This window comes from Saccostrea echinata, unplaced genomic scaffold, assembly GCF_033153115.1.
Source record: "Saccostrea echinata isolate AGI-Se365-2 ecotype Australia unplaced genomic scaffold, CSIRO_AGI_Sech_v1 ptg000072l, whole genome shotgun sequence".
Taxonomy (NCBI): domain Eukaryota; kingdom Metazoa; phylum Mollusca; class Bivalvia; order Ostreida; family Ostreidae; genus Saccostrea; species Saccostrea echinata.
This window is the reverse complement of record NW_026889821.1, coordinates 890,445-912,840: the sequence shown is the minus strand read 5'-3', so window position 1 is coordinate 912,840 and position 22,396 is coordinate 890,445. Positions and strand designations below refer to the sequence as shown.

The window sequence follows — 22,396 nt, the reverse complement described above, 5'->3', positions numbered from 1 at the left end:
TTTTAAATAAAGTAGTTGTTACACATGAAAAAAAGTTCTGTTGAAAGCAGTTTCAGAATTTTTTGACAAGCAAAAAAAAAAATAAATAAATAAATAAATAAATAAATAAATAAATAAATAAATAAATAAATAAATAAATAAATTACTTAATAATAAAAAAAATAAAAACAATAAATACAAAAAGAAAACAGTTTACAGGACGTTTTTAGAAAATACACGCATTACTGTAATTGAGCCTGATGGAAGTACTGCAGTAAGATTACTTTTCGCTTCCCACGGGCGTGTTAAACATTTTTAAAATTCGAACAAGGAGCAGAGGGTGCTATTTATATCTAATGCTTACAATTGAAAGAGAGATGATTACAGAAATGAATTTAGAGAAAAAGACAATATTCCGATCTATTTTTCTTTTCATTCTGAAGATATTCAGGACTATTTCCAAGTCTAAGAAGAATAATAAATACAAATGATAAGTATCTATTTTCACTAATCAAAACGGTGCCTGATGTAAATTGTTTTCAAAATAGAATTCTGTTTCCTTCCAATTAGTCCATTACATGCAACAGGTGTGTACTGGTCCCGGCATATTATTCTTAAACTACGTTTTCATTGAGTCTATATCTTGATCTAAAGAAAGTACGTCTAATAAAACATTTCTTGGATGTTATGATAAATCATATTAATAAGTATTTGAAAACCAAAAGAAAAAAATCCCGTCACCCTGTAATAATAAATATTCATTTTAAAGGCCTTATCACATGCATGTAGAGTTTAAAAAATTTGAGTGAAAATGACTTCTATGTATGTTATATAATAAAACCAAAATAATTTAAAATTGAAACAAAGCTTATTTTGCAAGATTATAGACAACGAAATTCAAATTCCGCGATATGCATATTTTTCTTACGATTTTCCGCGCCATTGCCTGTGACGTCAGAGGAGCCCTTTCGATCGAGGAGGTGAAAATAGCCATCGGCCATCTTGTTATCTTATCCGCAAACAACCGTTAAAAATCAATTATCAGATTAGTGAAAGCAATCGATAATAGTGTGATAATGCCTTATTGTGCCGCCTTTGGGTGTAACAGTAGACAGAGGAAGGAATCCGGCCTGAGCTTTTTCAGATTTCCTAAGGATGCGGATAGAAGAAAGACCTGGACAATTTACTGTCGCCGTGAGAACTTTGTGCCAACAGAGAACAACCGCTTGTGTTCCCTGCACTTTTCGAAGTCCCAGTTAGATAGAGACCCAGAAAAACTAAAGGAGATCGGGTACTTAGGAGCCAGAATTCGCCTGCGAGACGAAGCAGTTCCGGACAACCCTCTTACCCTACAGAAGTCCCAGGACGAAAATGCCACCATTTCCCTCCCGTCAAGAAAGCCAAGAGGCGCTTTTCCGAAACGCCAGAAAGCCGAATTAAGTCATATGTATTATCGTAAGATATTTAATAATTAGATTCAAAAAAAAGGTCCCTATTTCTGATATAAAATATAAGTATAGGCATTCTGTAACGGACTTGAGCATAATTATATAAAACTGCACGTGCCTGTAAAATTTTGACACACATAGGCCTAATTGTTCTGACACTTTAAAATTTTGAAATACCTGCCAATTAAGTTTATCTGAAATACTTGTGATATCCAGAGTATGTTATCATGGTTATCATATTTAAGGTATGCTTCTTGTATGCATGAAATTTACTACTAGATAAGTACATTGTACATAACAGACAATAACAGTAAGGAGGGGGCTGTCCATTTTTTTTTTCTTTAATCTTTTTGTTGTTAAATTGACCGATTATAAATGCTTATGTTTCCCCCTTAATTTCAGGTCATTCGGCAAATTCTGCAGGAAATGGAACCAAGGAATGTTGTGGAGGATTCAGGCCCACCACCAACTGACCAGGAAGATCCTGAGCCCAAGGGTACACCAGCCACCCCAGAGATTCATGAACCAAATGTGCAGGAGAACTCTAACCCTCCAGACTTGCCAACCACCTCAGAGGATGAAACAGTACTGGAAAATGTTTCCAACAAAAGAGATTCCAGCACCCATGTTGTACCACCCTTCGAGATGTCCAGAGGCACCCAGGCATCCTTGCGACCCCCACAAAGGACAAGGCGGATTCAAGTGTCGCTGCCATCCACCTCTACCGTGCAGACAGTTTCCACTGCAGTCCAGTGTTCGAACCTTTCAGATGGGGTCCCACTTAAAGTAGCTGCTGGCTTGGTGGCTCCTGAACCAGCACCGAGACAGCTTGCTGTTGATAATGATGGTGAGGATGATGATCCACCTGCTCATTAACCTGACCCAAATTTCGATCCATTGGATGAGGCAGAGGACAGCGAGTCCGATGAGGAGGCAAATGAGGAGCCATTGGTGGTTATCCGTTGAGGGTCAATGCCCCACCTGAAGAGGAACGGCACTTCTTGGTTTCCGAGACATCTCTGGCCAAGCTGTTGCAGCACTGTGCAGACTGTGGTAAGCTGTGCGAGACATCTGTCCAGTTTACTAGGGGAACAATGATTGGGACTCTTTCTGTGTGCTCAGATGGACATTCTTCTCAGTGGGAAAGCCAAAGAAGTCATCATGGGATGCCTTGGTCCAACCTACTCTTAGCCGGCTCAATTGTGTTCAGTGGCCTCAATGCATCAAAATGTCTTAGGTTTCTCCAACACCTGAAAGTGCCAGCCATTTCCTCGTCAACATTCAACAGGATTCAGTCAGCATATGTAGTGCCAGCAGTCCTATTCACATGGGATTTCCATCAAGCTGAGCTGTTGGACATGTATCGGGATAGAATTCTGACTCTGGGTGGTGATGCGAGATGGGATTCTCCAGGTAAATCGCCAAGTTCGGATCCTACACCCTAATGGACTTAGAGAATGGAAAAGTGTTGGACTTCCAATTAGTTCAGGTACATATACATGTCACTGTGGTATTCACGGTAGATTGTTCCTAACAATGTTATAATGAATAGATAGAGAAATATTTTTGGTTTAAGTAAAGATTTAGATTGTTTAATTACACTGTATAACTTGTTGAATAATGAATTATAACTTGAGAGCCATTAAAAAGTTCATAAAAATCTTAATCTGAATTAAGGTGAATGAAATGAATGAAAATTTGTAAATACAGCAGTTTTGTGTAAACATTCTTTATTCATACACTTGCGCAGTACCTATCTTAATGTTCTTTTTTTATAATTTACAGAGTAACGAGGTTGCTGGTTCAACTCATATGGAGTTAGAAGGCTTGAAGAGGGGACTAAGAAGAGTGGAGGAGGCAGGCATCAATGTCCAGGCCCTTGTAACAGACAGGCATGGGATGGTTAAGAAGTACATGAGGACTGAGCATGCAGACAAGAAACACTACTTTGATGTCTGGCACTTCGCCAAAGGTATTTTATCTAAAATTGTGTCAATGTAATAAAATAAGTTCTGAGATAAAAAAAAAAAAAAAAAAGATGTTATATCTGCAAAGTATTCATGATATTTATTTAACAGGTTGAGTTGTAAATATTTGCATTAGCAATATATATCATTAAAGCTTATATGAAATATCTTTTAAGTAGTTTATTAATTAAGTATTTATTATACAGGTGTTTCAAAGAAACTGGAATCGGCAGCCAAGAAGCGAGACTGTGAGGACATTCGACTCTGGGTGAAGAGTTCAGTCAACCAATGTTACTGGGTGGCAGCCTCCAGTGGGGATGATGGGGAGATGAAGGAACAGAAATGGTCATCTTTGGTGGAACATGTCACTGACAGACATGACAGCTGTCATCATGGTGTGTTGAATGAGGACAGACAATGGCTTAGAGAAGGTAATGTTGAATGTACTTTTTGAATGATCACAAAAATAATTTTGATGCATGTAATATACTTAACTAAGGTTCAAATCTCATGGCCAACCAAGAATGGTTATTGAAATATTAATAACTACGTGGCTACTGGCTAACATTTAATCTTTGATATTTTACAGGTTCCAGAGCCCACAAGCTTTTGATTGAAGTGGTCAAAAGCAAGTTCCTAATAAATGACATTGGAAAGTTATCTCCCCTGCACCAGACATATGGCCTGGAGGTGTTTTACAGTGTTGTGAACAGCTTTGCACCCAAGACGACACATTTTTTCTACCCTGGAATGTTGGCCAGGTAATTTTAAACATTTCCTAAAGTTGTCGAGCAAACATTTCCATGCAGTATTTGAGGTTCACTTTTTTGCTCACTTGAGCCTTCGGCTCAGGTGAGCTTTTCTGATCAAAATCTGTCCGTTGTCTGTCGTCGTCGTTGTCGTTGTTGTTGGCGTTGTCGTAAACTTTTCACATTTTCATCTTCTTCTCCAGAACTACTGGGCCAATTTCAACCAAACTTGCCACAAAGCATCCATGGGTGAAGGGGATTAAAGTTTGTTCAAATGAAAGGCCACATCCTCTTTCAAGGGGAGATAATAGAGAATTTGTGAAAAATTAATAGCATCTTTTAAAAATCTTCTTCTCTAGAACCACAGGGCCAGGAAAGATGAAACTCATGCAGAAGCATCCTTAGGTAGTGTAGAGTCAAGTTAGTTCAAATCATGACCCCTGGGGGTAGGGCAGGGCCACAATGGAGGATCAAAGTTTTACATAGAAATGTATAGGAAAAACCTTTAAAAATCTTCTTCTCAAGAACAGCAAAGCCATGATGAGTCATATTTATATGGAAGCATCCTCAGGTAGTGTGGATTCAAATTTGTTCAGATTCAAACCCCCGGGGGTAGGGCGGGGCCACAATGGAGGATCAAAGTTTTACATAGCAATATATAGGAAAAACCTTTAAAAAATCTTCTTCTCAAGAACAGCAAAGTCATGATGAGTTATATTTATATGGAAGCATCTTCAGGTAGTGTAGATTCAAATTTGTTCAAATCATGACTCCCGGAGGTAGGGTGGGGCCACAATGGAGGATAAAAGTTTTACTTAGAAATATATAGGAAAAATCTTTAAAAATCTTCTTCTCAAGAACACCAAAGCCATGTTAAGTCATATTTATATGGAAGCATCCTCAGGTAGTGTAGATTCAAGTTTGTTCAAACCATGACCCCCCGGGGTAGGGCAGGGCCACAATGGAGGATCAAAGTTTTACATAGAAATATATAGGAAAAATCTTTAAAAATCTTCTTCTCAAGAACAGCAAAGCCACGATAAGTCATATTTATATGGAAGCATCCTCAGGTAGTGTAGATTCAAATTTGTTCAAATCATGACCCCCGGGGGAAGGGGAAGGCCACAATGGACTATCAAATTTTTATATTGAAATATTTAGGAAAAATTAAAAAAAAAATCTTTTTAGGAACAGGAAAGCCCTGTTTGGTCATATTTATATGGAAGCATCATCAGGTAGTGTTTATTCAAATTTATTCAAATTATGACCCCCGGGGGTAGGGTGGGGCCACAATGGAGGATCAAAGTTTTACATAGAAATATACAGGAATTTTTTTTTCAAAATCTCAAGAAGAGCAAAGCCCTGATTGATCATATTTATGTGGAAGCATCCTCAGGTAGTGTAGATTGTATTTTGTTCAAATCATGATCCCTGGGGGGTAGGGTGGGGCCACAATGGAGGATCAAAGTCTTAAATAGAAATATTTAGGAAAATATCTTCTTCTGAAGAACTGCAAAGTCATGTCAAGTCATTTTGATATGGAAGCATCCTCAGGTATAGTAAAATTTCAATTTTGTTCGAATGATGACCCCCGGGGGTAGGGTGGGGCCCAATGGGGGATTGAAAATTTTACATAGGAACATATAGGATATTATCTTCTTATCAAGAACTGAAAATCATGGTTAGTCATTTTGATATGAAAGCATCCTCAGGTAGTGTAAATTCAATTTTGTTCAAATGATGACCCCAGGGGCAGTGGTGTATCCAGGAATTTCGTAAAGGGGGGGGGGCAGTAGAGGCATTAGGTCTGGGGTCTGCGTTGAAGCCCCCAGTGGGTCTAGAGCAAGGCCATGGTGGGGGTCCGGGAAGCTGATGAATTCTTACAAGGAAGAAATGTTTTTTCCTTGATTTCAGGATAATGGACACATAAGTTCTACATAAAAAAATTAAAACGGGGGGCGCACGCCCAGCCTGCCAGCCCTGGATCCGCCTTTGCAGGGGTAGGGTGGGGCTCAATGGGGGATCGAAAGTTTTACATAAGAACATATAGAAAAAATATTTCTTCTCAAGAACAGAAAAACAATGTTTAGTCATACTGATATGGAAGCATCCTCAGGTAGTGTAGATTCAAGTTTGTTCAAATGATGACCCCTGGGATAGGGAGGAGCCACAATGGGGGATCAAATTTTTACAAAGGAATATATGGGAAAAATTTTTAAAAATCTTTTCAAGTACAACAAAGCTATTTGTTAAATTGACATGGAAGGTATAGGCAGTTTAAAATTCAAGCCCCCCCCCCCCCCCCAAAATAATCTTTTCAATGCTGAACTGATTTGTATTTTTGCCTAGCCAATGTGCTCAGGTGAGCGATGTGGCCCATGGGCGTCTTGTTATTACATACATTCTCAATGCAGTAAATTCATTTAATAGTAATCAACATATCTTTTTATTCTGTACAGACTGAGTGTGGCAGCTCTACATTTTAACGAGAATGGACAGCGTCATCAAGCTGTGACCAGGGCTGGGGAGTTACAGTGGCAGCTTAACTATCCCAAAGGAAAAAAGGGGGAACATACTGTTGTCAAGCCACACAAGACTCCCATTACTTATGGTAAGACACATTGTAAACTAAAGTAAGGACATAAATTTTAAGCTTTCAAAACAATGTAAACACATAACTCTATGTACAAAATTTAATTTTATTTGTTCCTAGAGGCATTATACTTGAAAGTTAAAACAGAAACTTGAAAATCATTTAAAAATATATACATATAAGATTATAAAATGAACATGTTTTGAATGATTTGCATACTGAAAATATAGTCATTTTCTTGTCACTTTTCACAGACTATGTGGACTTCTTGCGGCTGAACCTTGTGGAACGACGGTTGCAACTTCCATCATTCCCTGCAGCCACAGCAGATGGAAAGGCCATCCTTGGATATCAGCCACCATCCCTAACATCAGCGTACACTGCAGTTGACAAGCAAGAGTTGGTCACCACCCGCCGTACCAGATTTGCTCGACAGCGTTAGGAATCGGGGCGAGGGTAATGAAATCCAACATAGGTCTCAGATGGGAACGTGTGACTTATCCTGGAAACCACACATGCCGGAAGAACTTTCGATTGCCCTTTCCAAGTCTGTGCCATATCCATAGCACAAATCGTCGAAAGGCGATATGTCGATAAACTCTGAAAAAAAAAATAAATGCTCTATTGTAATTTGTTTAGATGTATATATGTTAAATTTTATTTGTTCCTGTTTTTGTTTACTGTTATTGATAAGTTATTGATATGAAGTATTTATCATTTGTTATTGTTATGATTTTAAAAATGTTGCTGTAAATATTTCAACAATTAATTATTCATGATAATGTTTTCAATACTATCTTGATTAAAGATTGAATATAAAGTTTCTTATTTTCTTACTCATTAATTGGTTCGTTATCATCTAGGGGCCCTTCTCTCTGAATGAAGTCGTGAAGGCTAACCTCAAGGACTCTGACATTTAAACAATTGTCTATGAATGTCTGATGATGAGTGATGCATTCTAGGTCACTTGACTCCCGAAAACTGTTTATGGCTGGCAGCTCCACACAACAAACGCTTTCAGTTATTGTTCCCATTTGCTGACAGGATCCACACTCGCACCTAAGCAATGAAAACAAAATTTAGAATTTGCAGTGATTTGCAAAAAGCCATACTTTTTCAAAAAACTTGATTCAAACTTGAAATTAAAAACTTGGTATGACATCTAACACTGTACCATTCATTGAACACCCCCCCCCCACCCCACCCCTCCATCCACAATTTGAAGGGGAGCAAAATCGCTAGCAAATTTGGTATGATCTTATACATTTATCAAAAATAAATGAGACATTAATTTTTTTATTGTTTTAAATGTTTAAAAATAAGAAAGAATATGTGTTAAATTGAAAACCGGGGATAAGACATGTTGTGCGCAAGTTTTACAACAGTTCTTAGATATCGGATCATTTACTGTTGAATTAAGCGATATATAAACTAGTTTCGTTGTGTTAAATAAGATAAAATATTTGTAGATTAACTAAACAATGCAAAATTGTCACGAACACTATAAAATAAATTAACGATGCTACTTTAATACTGACCAAAATGTATTTAGTCGGCGATCTCAATGATCATGCTCATCGCCATAATCGCTTTCCTCGCTGCTTTCCTGGACATTCGGACGTGAAGGTGGCTCAAACATGTAGGGTTGAATGTTAATATTACCAGGAACATCATCAATATCGGCATATTCGTTGTCCATTGCAATAAATTTTGACAGTATCGATCTCTTACTGTATAGAATCAGCTGATTGAAAGGGCTTCTATGACTTCACGGTACCACGTGACACCCTACCGAATTAACTGGAGATCGATCGAGCGAAGGGGTATAATTAAACCTACTAATTTGCTAAATATTCGCTAATTATCGGCACCAAAATGAACCGATTTAATTATTATTGATACAAAGAAGTTAAAATTGATCTAATTTGAAAGATTTTGAAAGTATGCGATAAGTCCTTTAAGAATCTGAATATTATACACCCTCTTTTTTAAGCCTAAGATGTAGCATGCTCAATAACATAAACCCAACATCGAGGAAAATAAAAGGATTAAAACCACCGTAATATGAAGCTTGACACTGCATTTTTTTATACATCCCGGGCCCTTGTTAAGTTAAAACTAAATTATTTCCCCTATACCCCGAAGTAGATCTTCACACGGTTAAACATTTTTTTTTCATTCATTTATCTATATCTATCTATATTTATTTCTTCTGAAAAGAGGCGTTCTTAATTATGAGTTTTACTCATCAATCTTAGCCGGAAATATAAAAATAGAACTAATTAAATTCTTTTTCTTTTTTTCTCAAATTTTAGTTTAAACGTTCCAGTTTACAAGCATCGTGTTGATAACATATTTGGATACATTTAAATTCTTTAATTATTTTTCATGTAATTGTTGTCTTTCTGTTCTTTTCCACATGAACGAAAATGAAATATATCAGAGAGAGATACATTTTTGAATCCACCTGTCACTTCATTGTTACGTAACTGACTGATTGTGATGTCCGGCGAGTATCGGCCACCGAGTGCCCTTCTCCACTCGCCGTGTCATACATGTATATATATATATATATATATATATATATATATATATATATATATATATATATATATATATATATATATATATATATATATATATATATACAGGAATATATATACAGCAGGGACACCTATTGTGTTATTTTCTCGCTACTGTACTGTGTACATCACAGCGCTTCCGTTTGTGTACAATACCGATAAAATCTTTGGACCCCGTCACTGTGTTCGACAGTAATCAGACAAAGCATACTTGTAACATTTGGGATGAATAATATTTTTGTGGTAAATCAAACAGGATTTCGAATTTTTTCATGTAAACCAAATCATATTTTAACATTTTGATAAATTAAATCAGCTAACTACAACAAGAAAATAACACAGTAACTGTTAATGGGGGATAGATTGCGAATTAAGTTAGAAATAATTCATACTGATATCTAACATACTGATTCTCTATCACCTTGTGAAAATATGATTTCATTTTCAAGATTTATAATTTTATTTGACGTCAAATCCTTGCATAATGATTTTTTTTATCCTTGGCTTGTTTCAATTAACTCCAACAAGACGCCGAACTTTGAATAAACTTTGTATAAAAATATTAATTTCAGATCTGTTGTTTTCCTTTACAAATCAACTATACTTCCGTGTGCATTTTACTTATACAATATGTCACCATTTACACATGTAAATGTCTACCCTTCTGCTAAAATCATCGAAATATTTTTCCACTGAAGAGACTGCCCTAAATAAGACGCATCATAGATGAAGGAAGAGATATTAGCAAAATTTTTCTATTGGAAAAAGTCCTAATACGTCATTGTCAGGATGTTTTTAGATTGAGCATGCCCCCCCCCCCCCCCCCTTTAAAAAACAAAAACAAAAACAAAACTTTTTTGCTACAAACTTAAGGTGAAGTATATTCGTGTAATTAGCCCATTTTAAGATATCCAACAACTAAAACATGTAAAATTTTAGCATTAGAATTAATTTTATTTATTTTAAGGACAATACTGTAACATGTCCATGGACATGTTACAGTCAAAATGATATTTGAATTGTGTTAATTTCTCTAAAGATAATTACGCTGTTTTTCTTATGTGTTTCGAACATTTATTTTTCCTATTGATTGTTTTCACAGACAGTCCATGAAAAATCTCTATTTTTTATAAATATTTTTGTCGACAAAAATAGAATCATGGTCAATGTATTCGAGAAACATTATACTGTATGTGTTTTAACAAGTAAAAGTTTCGAACTATTTATACATGTTTCCAATGAAAATCTGTAATCCTGTAGAAAATGTTCAAAACATATTACAATGTTTCAACGGACTGGTGGTGTATTGACCTTGACCTTACATGTTGACTTACTTTGATCCAATCTCTTATAATACTTAGGTGCGGCGGATCAAGCATTTTATAAAACAAAGAACTACAGTACTTTGTATGGCATTGGAATTGAACGGTTTTAATTTTTTTTTTTTTTTTTTTTTTTTAATGTTTTCTTTAGATAACTTTTCACTCATATTTGGACCCCATTATTTGCCTGTTGAAAGCTGCGAATTTCAACCTGTACTCTGCACTTACATGTTACATGTATATGTCCATAAATCTGTGGCAGGATCTTCCGTACTCAACTTTTGACATGTACTCGGCGGCATTTATAACCTATGAGCAATCATTCTACTGCAAATTTCGATCTGCACATAAAAACAGTGAGCAGAGAGGGATTTTTCTCGTGATTCTGCATTATTTGATTACTGTTTTTGTCCCAGCACCTAGTGTGACAAAAGACCGCGGTTTATACAGTCCCATCCGAAGGACCGATCTCCATGTCCAATATCACCGCACCATATGTATAGATTTAATATGAATCCAGTTTTTTTTAAATTGGTTTTGTTGAAACTGATTTATTACGTCTTTTTTAGGCCTACTTCAACGATTAAAATAATACAAGTAAGTCCTCACGAACTACGGAACAGGATGAAGGGAGGGGGGGGGGGGGTTTACAGAAAGAGATATTCAAGTTTTTTTTTTTTTTTTTTTTTTTTTTTTCAAATATATAATTACTTAAAAATAATTTTTATGAGAAAATGTATACTTTCCTTGCTGTCACTAAAGTTATAAAGTCTAAATAACTATAGCTTTAAAAAAAGTTATAAAAAATAAATTATTAGATTAAATTAATTTGTTAAATTTATTTTTTTTTAAATCCATCCATCCCCCAGTTTCTTTTTACATCTCATGACCTTAGATAATAATCTCAGTAACTATCAGCAATTCTCAGTACCAACGGTAACTCTCAGCAAATATTAGTAATTATCAGAACCCACAGTAAAAACGACAGTAAATATCAGTAATTATCAGAAACAACAGCAATTATCAGTAACAACAGTAAAAAATATCAGCAAATATCAGAAATTCTCAGTACCAACAGTATAATAATATATAAAATAAAAAATATAAGAAATTTATTGGAAATGTAAATATTCCTGAATAAACGCTAAAATGTTGGAGGAATCAGAAAATATGCCACAAGCGAGTCGTGCATGTGTGTGTAAATGGTAGAGGCGGTATTTGAGTGTCAGAGACTCTGTATCAGACGAGGTCAATCTGTGAAGAAACGGTTTAACTGTAAAAATCTGAACAAAAACTTTTAAAAGTTGGGACGTCATGGAAAGACATAGGAGCTTCAGAGTTGCTGATCTTGTAAAAGCACAGTTAAGCGGTAAAAGAAATTAAACATTAACAAAGGACATTATAAAACGAGAACAATTGTTAGAAAAATAAATGCCAAGTGATTGAAAAAGGTTTTTAATAGGTGGGTATTGGACTATACTGTGTGAAAGTATAGGGATAGAATTTTTAAGAAACTCTTGGCGCTATGTTTTTGAGGTTACATTGCTTTTAAGTGTGCGCAGTGGTTACAAAACATGTTGGTTTTAAAATGAAATAAATTAATTTCTATCAAATCGAATGGAATGAAATTTCATAGATCAACAAAACAAATATTTTTACACATGATATTGTGCTTATTTAAAATTTCTTGGAAGTAGTATAAAAAAGATTGACATCGTCCACGAACTTTTCGAACAACCCTCGTACTTGTGTTATGTAGATGTACACACTTAAGATTGCATAATTGTCCTACTTATCAAAGAAATAATAATTTATTCTTTTCGCAGTATGGTTAAGGTGCCAAATGGAAATATCGGCGAATTTTTTAGAAAGAAAATACATTCTTTACAAAGATGGGCGTTTCTTTTTAGGACTTTACTATTATCGGACAAATGCAATGTGGTTGAAAACTACGTGTTGAGGATGATTAGATTTCTTATTTAGACTTGTCACGTGATGTGGCAGTCACGTGATTTTAGCAAATATACCTGAAGTATTGAGGTCATCTATAAATTCTAATATTGCAAGGGCATAACCAAGTTAAAATTCTAAGTTTAACATATAATTATTTTCAACACTCTTTGTACTTTGTGAAAAGTGCTGCGAAACTATATAGATTCTACTATTTAATTGCTAAAATTACATTTGTTCGACGGTATGTTGAATATTTTGCTGGTCAAGTACATGAAATATAGATATAATTACATGTTATTCATTTGCAAAATTTCAACAGGTTCGCAGCACTTTTCAAAAATCTTCATACTTCTTGAGTTTATGTGTAAAAGCTTGTCATAATTCATTGAGGGTATGCCCTTGCAATATATCGATTTATTCTTCTTTTACCCTTCAATGAATCTGCATACAAATATACGACAGTATCGCTTGTCTAGGGAATGTACGGGAAGTATATGAATAAAATCATAAAATAGACATCGCATCCAAGTTAATGGCCTCTTATATATCTACGGTTTATATTTTACTTAATTACAAAATACATTTTTCATTGTATAAATATAACTTGATCCGCCTCTCACTGCATACAAACTGCGTCAAATTTTACGATATGACGTCACATTGACAAGTGCATTGCGATCAGTGAATTGTTTATATATTGTGGTGTGGGATTTAACCAACGCCAATAATGCATGCACTAGTTAGTATTGATGTAGTTTAAAGCTATTCAACAGTTTAAAATGGCAAATCATTTCATTTTGTGGTAATTTGAAGAACTTATATTTTTGTGTGATGTCATAGTAAACATTTTCCGTATAAATTAGGCCCCGCCTCCTTACTGCAGCCGTAAGTGTGCTGCGTTTGCCAAATTTCAATAATCTACTGTGTGATAATCATCCACTACTCTCTTTATTTTTTGTTGTTTATATCAGTATGATGTTCAATTTCTTGCATTCCTCCACATTTAAATTCAAATTTCAATGTAGACTTAGTCCTTATAAGACCAATATTTACATAAACACAACAAGCAAGAAATGAACAACAGGAAGACTACTTCATTGAAAAACAACCGATTCAGGTGGAACCCATTGCACAAGGGTCAAATGTGCAAACACTTAAATTGATTGAGGTACCAGGAGACATGGACTACGAGGATTGTCTCAAAATTCCGTAGAGAAGCGTCGTTTTGTAGTAACCCAGTGTCATTTAATAATTAAACTTTAAACACAAATAAAACTTCAAACAATAAATCTTTTTAGTGTAAAACAATGCATCATTACACAGATTTATCATATTTAAATGAAATACTTTAGTGTCTGATGTGAAGAGGCCTAAAGTTTGCTATTAAAAATCAGCATATGAAATTTCAAATCCCGCAAAAAATTAAAGTAGCTTTTAGTCACAATTTCATGATATAGTTTCTCGGAAAAAATAAATAACCACCTTTAATCCACAGGCACCTGACGGTGCTTTTTTTTCCTTTAATAAAAAAAAAAATATTTATACACCCTACCTAATAATTCACAAGGTACACATAACAGCCATCTTGATTTTTTTTAGGTAGGTGACATCAACTTGCAATTTCCTCAGAAACTCCGTGATATAAATTCCTTGCAAATATTCTTTCTCCGGTCTGTATTTCGAGGTCTCAACTTAAAGACACAACAAAAGGGCGCAACACATTTGTAAATATTAAAAATGTCCCGTCAAACTCTTTACCATGTCATTCTAAAATTCGATGCATTCATTCTGCAGCCACCGTCATATTCGATGTGGCCCCAGATGACCTTTCACTTCCATTATTTGAGAAACGTGTTTGGTTTACCACATATAATTAATTTTCAAATAGGGTGAGTTAACCATGCATCGGACACATACCTTGCTTCGGACAACTTGAAGCAATAAACTTTCATTGAACCTGAGTCTCCCCGTGTTTTTACTTGTTTCTGTCTTAAAGGTAAAGATTTAAACTTTTTAATGATGCCGATTTTTATTTTCATGTTGTGATAAAAATACCACAAGAATGGCCTTGAAATTACGTCATATTTTGCATCATCAAAGGGGAGTAACCAGAAATTTACGATTTTGCAATTTTTAGAGTTGTCGTTCTTTTAAATAGACGTCAACGGAACGGGTCGGACCTAGGTAAAATTTATCAATAATTGATAATTTTTCAGAAATTTTCAAAAATTTTACTTCAATGTTTGTATAATATTTGTTAGAGTTGTTTTTAACAAGTATGTTTATTTCACCGTACATCGGACACAAATTAACCATGCATCGGACACTTTCCGATGCATGGGTGATCACTTCCATTTTCATATAAAACCCAAATGACAGCTATTTTTTGCGGAAATAGAAAATAAAAACTCTAAATTCTAAGTGAAATACAAAATATCGATATATGACGACTAGAAGTGGACTCAATTTATTTCCTTAAACTAGATGATGATAACCCACGAGACAAAGGCGCGAGTTGCCATATTACTTGCATTGTAAAGCCTTTCTAAGGCGATGTGATGCACCTAAAATCTCTTCACATCTGTGGATCAAAATAGTCATTCAAATTTAACTAGAAGTTTAATTTTTTAATAAAAGATAAAAATGTTTCGATATCACTAATTTTAAAGCACCGAGATCAAGGTATGATATTTTTCTGGTTTAAATACCGTATGTTCGATGCATGGTGATTATTGTTCGATCCATGGTGAATTCTGACTTATTTCGAAAAAATCGGGTTTTAATGATATTTTCTCTATAAATAGCACACGATTGTGTCAAAAATTTATATTTTAACCACATACTACATGTTAAGTTCCATTTTGATAATATTCGGTTGGTAGCGATATCGCTAGAACTTGCTGAAGTGCGAGGGTGTCCGATGCATGGTGAATTCACCCTATACTTAAAATTTCTTTTAGTGAAAATTAACATTTACATTTATATTAAGCAAGCACAAAATCAAGCAAGAAATATTTCCGAAATATTAAATTTTTCCTTTTCAGTAGTATATATTGAGAAGTACCTGAAGCAGTCTCGAAATAGCCTAATGTAATTCAGTAAATACTCCGAACTTAGGTCTGATGGACGCATGGTACATGTAAGAAGGAAAATTATTTGAATTACACACGGAAATTTTCCGTCTTCTATTTGACTTCATCTTGTGCAACTTTGAAAGATTTTCGTTAAGAAATACGTAGATCATAAAATATTTTCATATAAATTAATGTTAAACCTATTTCATTATATATAATTTCTGAAATATATAGCCTATACGTTTCATGACGTTCAAATTTTATCAATATTAATAACATGGCCTAAATATGATATTATATCAGAGTGGAGGAAATTCAATAAAAGGTAACTGTTCTACTTTGTCACCCTTTTGTAGCCTCCTTGTATGATTCAAATTTTTATATGAAAAAAAAAATGCCGAATTCAAAACAAGCCTCATTAAAGTTTTTTTAATTGCAAACTATTACTATTCTAGCTGTTTTCTGATCAAAATTCGGCTTACAATACCTTGTCCTTTCATCTTCTTGACTGGATAACAGAAGTAAACTATTTTGTTCGTCTAAAACTATTAAAAAAAAAATGGCGCTCCATACTATCACAATCTGAAATAAACCCGTTAAAGAAAATGTTTACCAGCGAGTAACGGCGATATTGACTATTCAAACATAGATTGCATTTCAACGGAGCAAAAAATTAAATGCATTCCACTGAACGCCATTCAACACAGATAAAAATAGGTATATCATATCTCGATATCTTACGTAAGAGTTCTCGGAATTTGTAGTTTCGGTTTGAAAAAGAAAATGTCCTAAACCGTAAGTATAGAAAAGTTTTGTCGTACACTATCAGAATGCATAGTTCAGTGTATAATATTTAAATTATAATCATGTAAATATTTTACATATTGTCTCCTCGGGGTTGGCTGGATCAGTTAAATGCCAGGAAAATATTCGGCTATTCTACGGGTAAAGCACAATGAGGTAGCATATATTTCTGTTGTATTTTTCCAAATTGTTTTCTCTTAATATTCTCTCCAAACACTTTCGTTCATTTCCGTGAAAATATTTTTTTTAAAATGACACATTTTGCATGATTTCATCGTGATATTGATAAAAGTCTACAGTATTTTATTAAAGGGGGCGTTTATAAGTAGAATCACGATACCTTTGACACCTTGGAGTGTACCTTTTTCCCCATAAATGATAAGATGTATGGTAAACAAAGGTTTCAACTTATCTTGTTGTCAGTCAACACAGAAGAATGTATATAAATGCCCAGAATAGCGTATACAAACACTCGAGATGAGCTATATAAGATATAATACTATGTCCTTTATGGACCCAGTGTATCCGATAGAATTCGTTCCATGTCTAAAAAAAATTTAAAAAGCAGGAACAGATCATTTACTTGTACGCTTTGAACAATGCAAAGCGTTTCAAATGTAAAAACCGTAAATATTTTTTTTTTTAATTGCTTTATTTTCTCTTTATATGAAAACACTTTTTGGGTCGGAAAGCATTATACATGTACACTTCACATAATGGTGATAAGTTTAGATGTAAAGATCACTTGTTTCCTCCAAAATCGTTATGGATCGGTTCGGTAATTCTCCGACGAGCTGTCTTGAGACAGCATATGATTATTTTACTAGTAATTATAGCTTTTCAAAAAGATTGCCCGACTAAAAAGCAATGAATACCTTTCGTTATACTCTCTATCTCACACCTCGAACAAAAAGTTTTTGCAGAAAGCAAATAACTTGGCACAATCCCAGCTCAAGCTTTGTAATTGAGTGACGATAACATTATTTTTTGCTTTATCATTAAGGCGGAACACCTTCTTGTTATTCTTAGGTTTTTTTTTTTTTCACTTTTATTAGGGTCTTTCGACTTCCTTCGGAAGACCCTACTGTTTTCCTTCTGTTTTCTATTATTATTTTAATTCCCTTTTCATACTACAAGGGATTTCTCGGAAACTAGTCGACCAATTTCAAAGATTTTTTGATGCATCATTACAATATATCCAGACTTTTTTCTTAATTTTTTTTGAAAAATCACTTCTATCTACTCGCTATAAAGAAATTACAAGGCTATGAGGACAATTACAATTTTAATGTGCCCCAAGAGAACAACTATTTAATTCCCGAAGCGCAGCCGATTGAAAAAAAAAATTGCTGTCTTCGGTGACAATAAACTTGTTTTTTGTCCTCATACCGAGTGAATTAGTATTTTATTATACAGAATCAACTTTTCTTTTGCCACGTCACGTTGCGGATAAACAGGAAAGTTCCTAGATGAAACGCGGGGAAAATCAAAAGCTGCTAGTGAATAGTTCGTCGACTATTTGACTATGAGAAAAAAGCTTTCAAATTATTTTACGGTATAAGATTTTTGAAATGATAGCAGAATTATTCGCCATATTATACAAAGGTATAGGAAAAAAAAAGCTTTTATTAGCGATGATAAATTTTAACTCATGAACACAGCGTCAAGGTCACTAAACAATGAAAGTTAGACATGATGTGCTAAATAGTCGTTAATATATTCTACCGAAGTAGTAAAATATAAAGAACAAGATTCCTCCCCCATCCCCTCTGACTTAAGGATCAACTTTGGGCAAAAATAGAAACAGAAAATGAAGCAAATTTTATATTTAAGATTTGCGCTGTGTCACTGAAACTTACAATTCAGCAAGGGTAATATATCCATCCGATAGTGCAAAATTTCGAAGTTTACAGACCATGCATCTTGTCTTCGGTTCTAAGAGGAAACTGCTTCTCCATGAACCTCGTGAGCTGTTAGAAAAAGCAAGATTTTAGTAAGAATATACTCTGACGTCTGGTCTACCGTACCTATGCAGTGAGACGCCTACCAAACCAAACGCCTGCCAAACTCCGTTGTCCCTCCGGTAGACTGGTAGAATAGCTTTGTTGCCTATCCTCCCCTAACTCTCCTCCTCCCCCCCTTTCCACCTTTGAATTTGGGATGTAGCCAGCACTCTGCCACAACCATTACCTCCACTCAGATCCACTAGATTTGTAGCTCTTGCCGGGGAAAACAGTGGACCCCCTCCAAGGAAATAGTCCTTTCTGCCCTGGTACATGTACCTTTGTCCTCAACCCGCGTCCACACAAAGCCTCAACGCGTAGAAGTAACATCCCTTAAGAACCTCTGCCTATAAAGGCAAGATATTCCCAATCGTGGTCTAAAACTACCTGACTATTATGAAGGATTTTAACCATACACTTAAACAACGCAAAAGAAACTTATTCAAGAACAACTGCAACCACAAAATAAATAACAACTTTTGCCAATAGATCAACTATAAATTCAGTAACATAATGATTTAACCATCAAAAATCTAAGATGTCAGGGGCGAAGAAAAGAAAAACATGTATTCTGACATGTAGGTGGGATCAGCTCACATTCCCGTAAATTTATTTCTTTCTTTAACATCCCTTCGAGAACTTTTCATTCATATTGAGTGCTAAAGGGCTGCAAAATTAGACTTCTACTTCTACTTAGCACCTAACCTTTGCGAAGGGGGTGGGATTTTTTTTTTTTTTTTCGTGCCAACACTGCGATTTATATTGTCTCATCCGATGGACCAGTCCCAACCGTACCGTACATGTAGCTATGCAATAACACGTTTTTGTCGTGCTTATGTCCTCTTTAACGATGTCCTGTGAAATAATGAGGTCAGCTTCATCATTCGAAATTTTTACAGTTAATCAATAATTTGAAGGATTTGCATTTCAACATAAATTAAAAAATATTGAATGATAGAATTTTTTGTAAATTACGTTTTTTATTGTTTAAGTTGTCTTAATAAGTGCGTAATTTTCCCTATCCAGATGCAGTGTGAAAGACAAAACTTGCATTTCCGAATTTTAAATCCTAGTTATACTCTGAAATATCTTAAAAGATACATGTCCACTTTGATATTTTTTATATATCCTTTAAAAATCCGATTACGGACAGAGTTATGAGCCCGGAAACATGGAGAATTATAACTCCACTTAGAGACTGTAGGGCATAGTATTTGTCCATCAATATCTCCAAAATAAGGTAAGAAACCTAATGATATAACTGCTTTAAGATATGTGGGACATACTAAATTAGAAATATACAAAATATGAAAAAAATTGAATGACAAGTATTTTTTTTTTGTTCAAGGTCCTTCTCCTCCTTACGGTATATAGTTTTGCATACGGTGACGCTCTATGAGTGAAAAAATTCTCGAATGGGACGTTAAACAACATACAATCAATCATATATTGTTTTGCAGGTTTCTATGAAAGTTTTTACTGTGATGCCTTTTTCAAGAACTATGACTGTACAAATTCTTCTTTTTATATTAATTATGGTAAGTCCACCTTGCAATCTTTTGTTACGATGTAAATCATATACGGTACCAATTTTGATGCACCAGAAGCATTAGATTATCATTTTTGTAACTCCTGTTTCAATCTACAATTATGCAACTTTATGAAAACTGTTTGTTTAATAGTGATTGACAATTAAAGATAGTTGACATTTAAATTAATAAATACCTTTTGGATTTGTAGTGCAATGGTGCTACTTCGTAACATTTAAAAAACATGTACAGTAGAACTCTAAAGAAAAAACAAAACAAAACAAACAAATAAGTGTTAAACCAATTCTGTTTACATAATTAAGAACACTTGATAGGAGAAACGTTAATTATGTTTACAGTCTAGACGTTTGATTTGTTAATTCAATAAGAATTTTTCAGATGGAAGATCCTTTCTGGTTTTACTTTTTGCCTATTTGGTTTATTTGTTGCCCCACGCATACCATAACTTATCTGCCAAATACGCCCCCCCCCCCCCCCCACCTCTTGAATAAAATAAATAAATAGATTCCAAAAGCAAGATTTCTTTTAAAATTAAATGTTTAAATGTGATAACATATATATAAAATTAATGGAATCGTAGAGGCAAGAAAAGTAAGTCATAACTATTCCCTCTTCACCATCCATTTTATATGCAGTTACCTTTTATGTGAAATTCAGTGTATATGCTGATTCATTTACGATAAATGATCTTTTCCAATATAAACACAATCATTCATTTTCTTCTGGAGAAAAAAAAAAGTTCTTTAAAGTTGGTACAAAATATCTGGAAGTCAGTTTTACCTATTTCTTTTAAAACACAAGAGAAAAATCAGTCTAATGTAAATAAAAAAATTATCTTTGAAAGAAAAAGAATTATAAATTATGACAGTTGTTACCCTATTCAGTAAAACAAAATGGAGACATTTACATTTAGAATGCTTTTATTCATCTACATGATATTAAACCGTCTGTTTTTGAACAAAGGGTAACTTTTGATTCCTTTATTTTTTTAACATGATATTTGGACATGCATTTAAAATGGAATACCCATGCTTAATGAAAAAAAAAGGTCAAGGTCAAATTTAGAGGTCAAAGATCAAATATAATGACGCCTTCTGTACAATTGTTCAGTTTTTTTAATTCATTTTTTATTGATATTCTTCAAATCTCCAGTAATATGTGAAACTCCTTGTTCGACTTTCCTCATTTTAACATACTTCAATCTTCGTTCTTTGTCAATCATTCTCGTAATTTTTTTCTTCTTTATGTTAATTTCTTCAAAGAGATCTTAAATTATAACATATTTCCATTTGACTTTGCTAATTTCGGGCTATATATGTTCGATTTTTAGGTCACCTGAGTCACTCAGGTGACCTATTACTATCCGTTCTCGTCCGTCGGCGTGCGTCGTGCGTTAACATTTGAACATTTTTAGCTTCTTCTCTGAAACTGCTTAACCAATTTCAACCAAATTTGGCATATAGCATCTATGGGTGAAGGGGAACAAAAATTGTGAATTTCATGGTCCCTGCCCAGCTGGGGCCTGAGGAGTGGGGCTAAAACCACCAAAAATAATGCAATCTTTAAAAATCTTCTTCTTTACTCCTGGACATCAAGCAGTCAAACTGTTGGCATCATTGTAATAAGCATTGAGCCCTCTACCAAAATTGTGAAATTCATGGCCCCAGGGTCAGGGGTTCTGGCCCAAGGGTGGGGCTATATAGATCATATAGTGAAAGTGCATTATTTCTTTGAAAATCTTCTTCTCTGCTCCTGGGTATTAAATAAGGTAATTAAGTACATAGTTATGAAGAGCGAGAGTGCCTCTTCCAAAATTGTGAATTTCATGGCCCCAGGGTCAGGGGTTTTGGTGTTAGGGCGGGGCTCTATAGATTATATAGTGAAAATGGATTTATTCTTTGAAAATCTTCTTCTCTGCTCCTGGGTATTAAATAAAGTAACTAAGTACATATTTATGATGAGGAAGAGTGCCTTTTTCAAAATTGTGAAATTCATGGCCCCAGGGTCAGGGGTTCTGGCCCCAGGGTGGGGCTATATAGATCATATAGTGAAAGTGCATTAATTCTTTGAAAATCTTCTCCTCTGCTCCTTGGTATTAAATAAAGTAAATAAGTACATAGTTATGATGAGCAAGAGTGCCTCTTTCAAAATTGTGAAATTCATGGCCCCAGGGTCAGGGGTTCTGGCCCCAGGGTGGGGCTATATAAATCATATAGTGAAAGTGCATTATTTCTTTGAAAATCTTCTTCTCTGCTCCTGGGTATTAAATAAGGTAACTTAGTACATAGTTATGATGAGCAAGAGTGTCTCTTCAAAAATTGTGAAATTCATGGCCCCGGGGTTAGGGGTTCTGGTGTTAGGGCGGGGCTCTA

General features: G+C 34.6%; 2 pseudogenes; one reads left to right on the top strand and one right to left on the bottom strand.

The window, feature by feature from the left end:
- The first annotated feature begins 1,055 nt into the window (after positions 1-1,055).
- LOC133176233 (uncharacterized) lies at positions 1,056-7,178 on the top strand (annotated as a pseudogene).
- On the bottom strand, positions 7,175-8,435 carry LOC133176232 (P2X purinoceptor 7-like; annotated as a pseudogene).
- Positions 8,436-22,396: the final 13,961 nt, after the last annotated feature.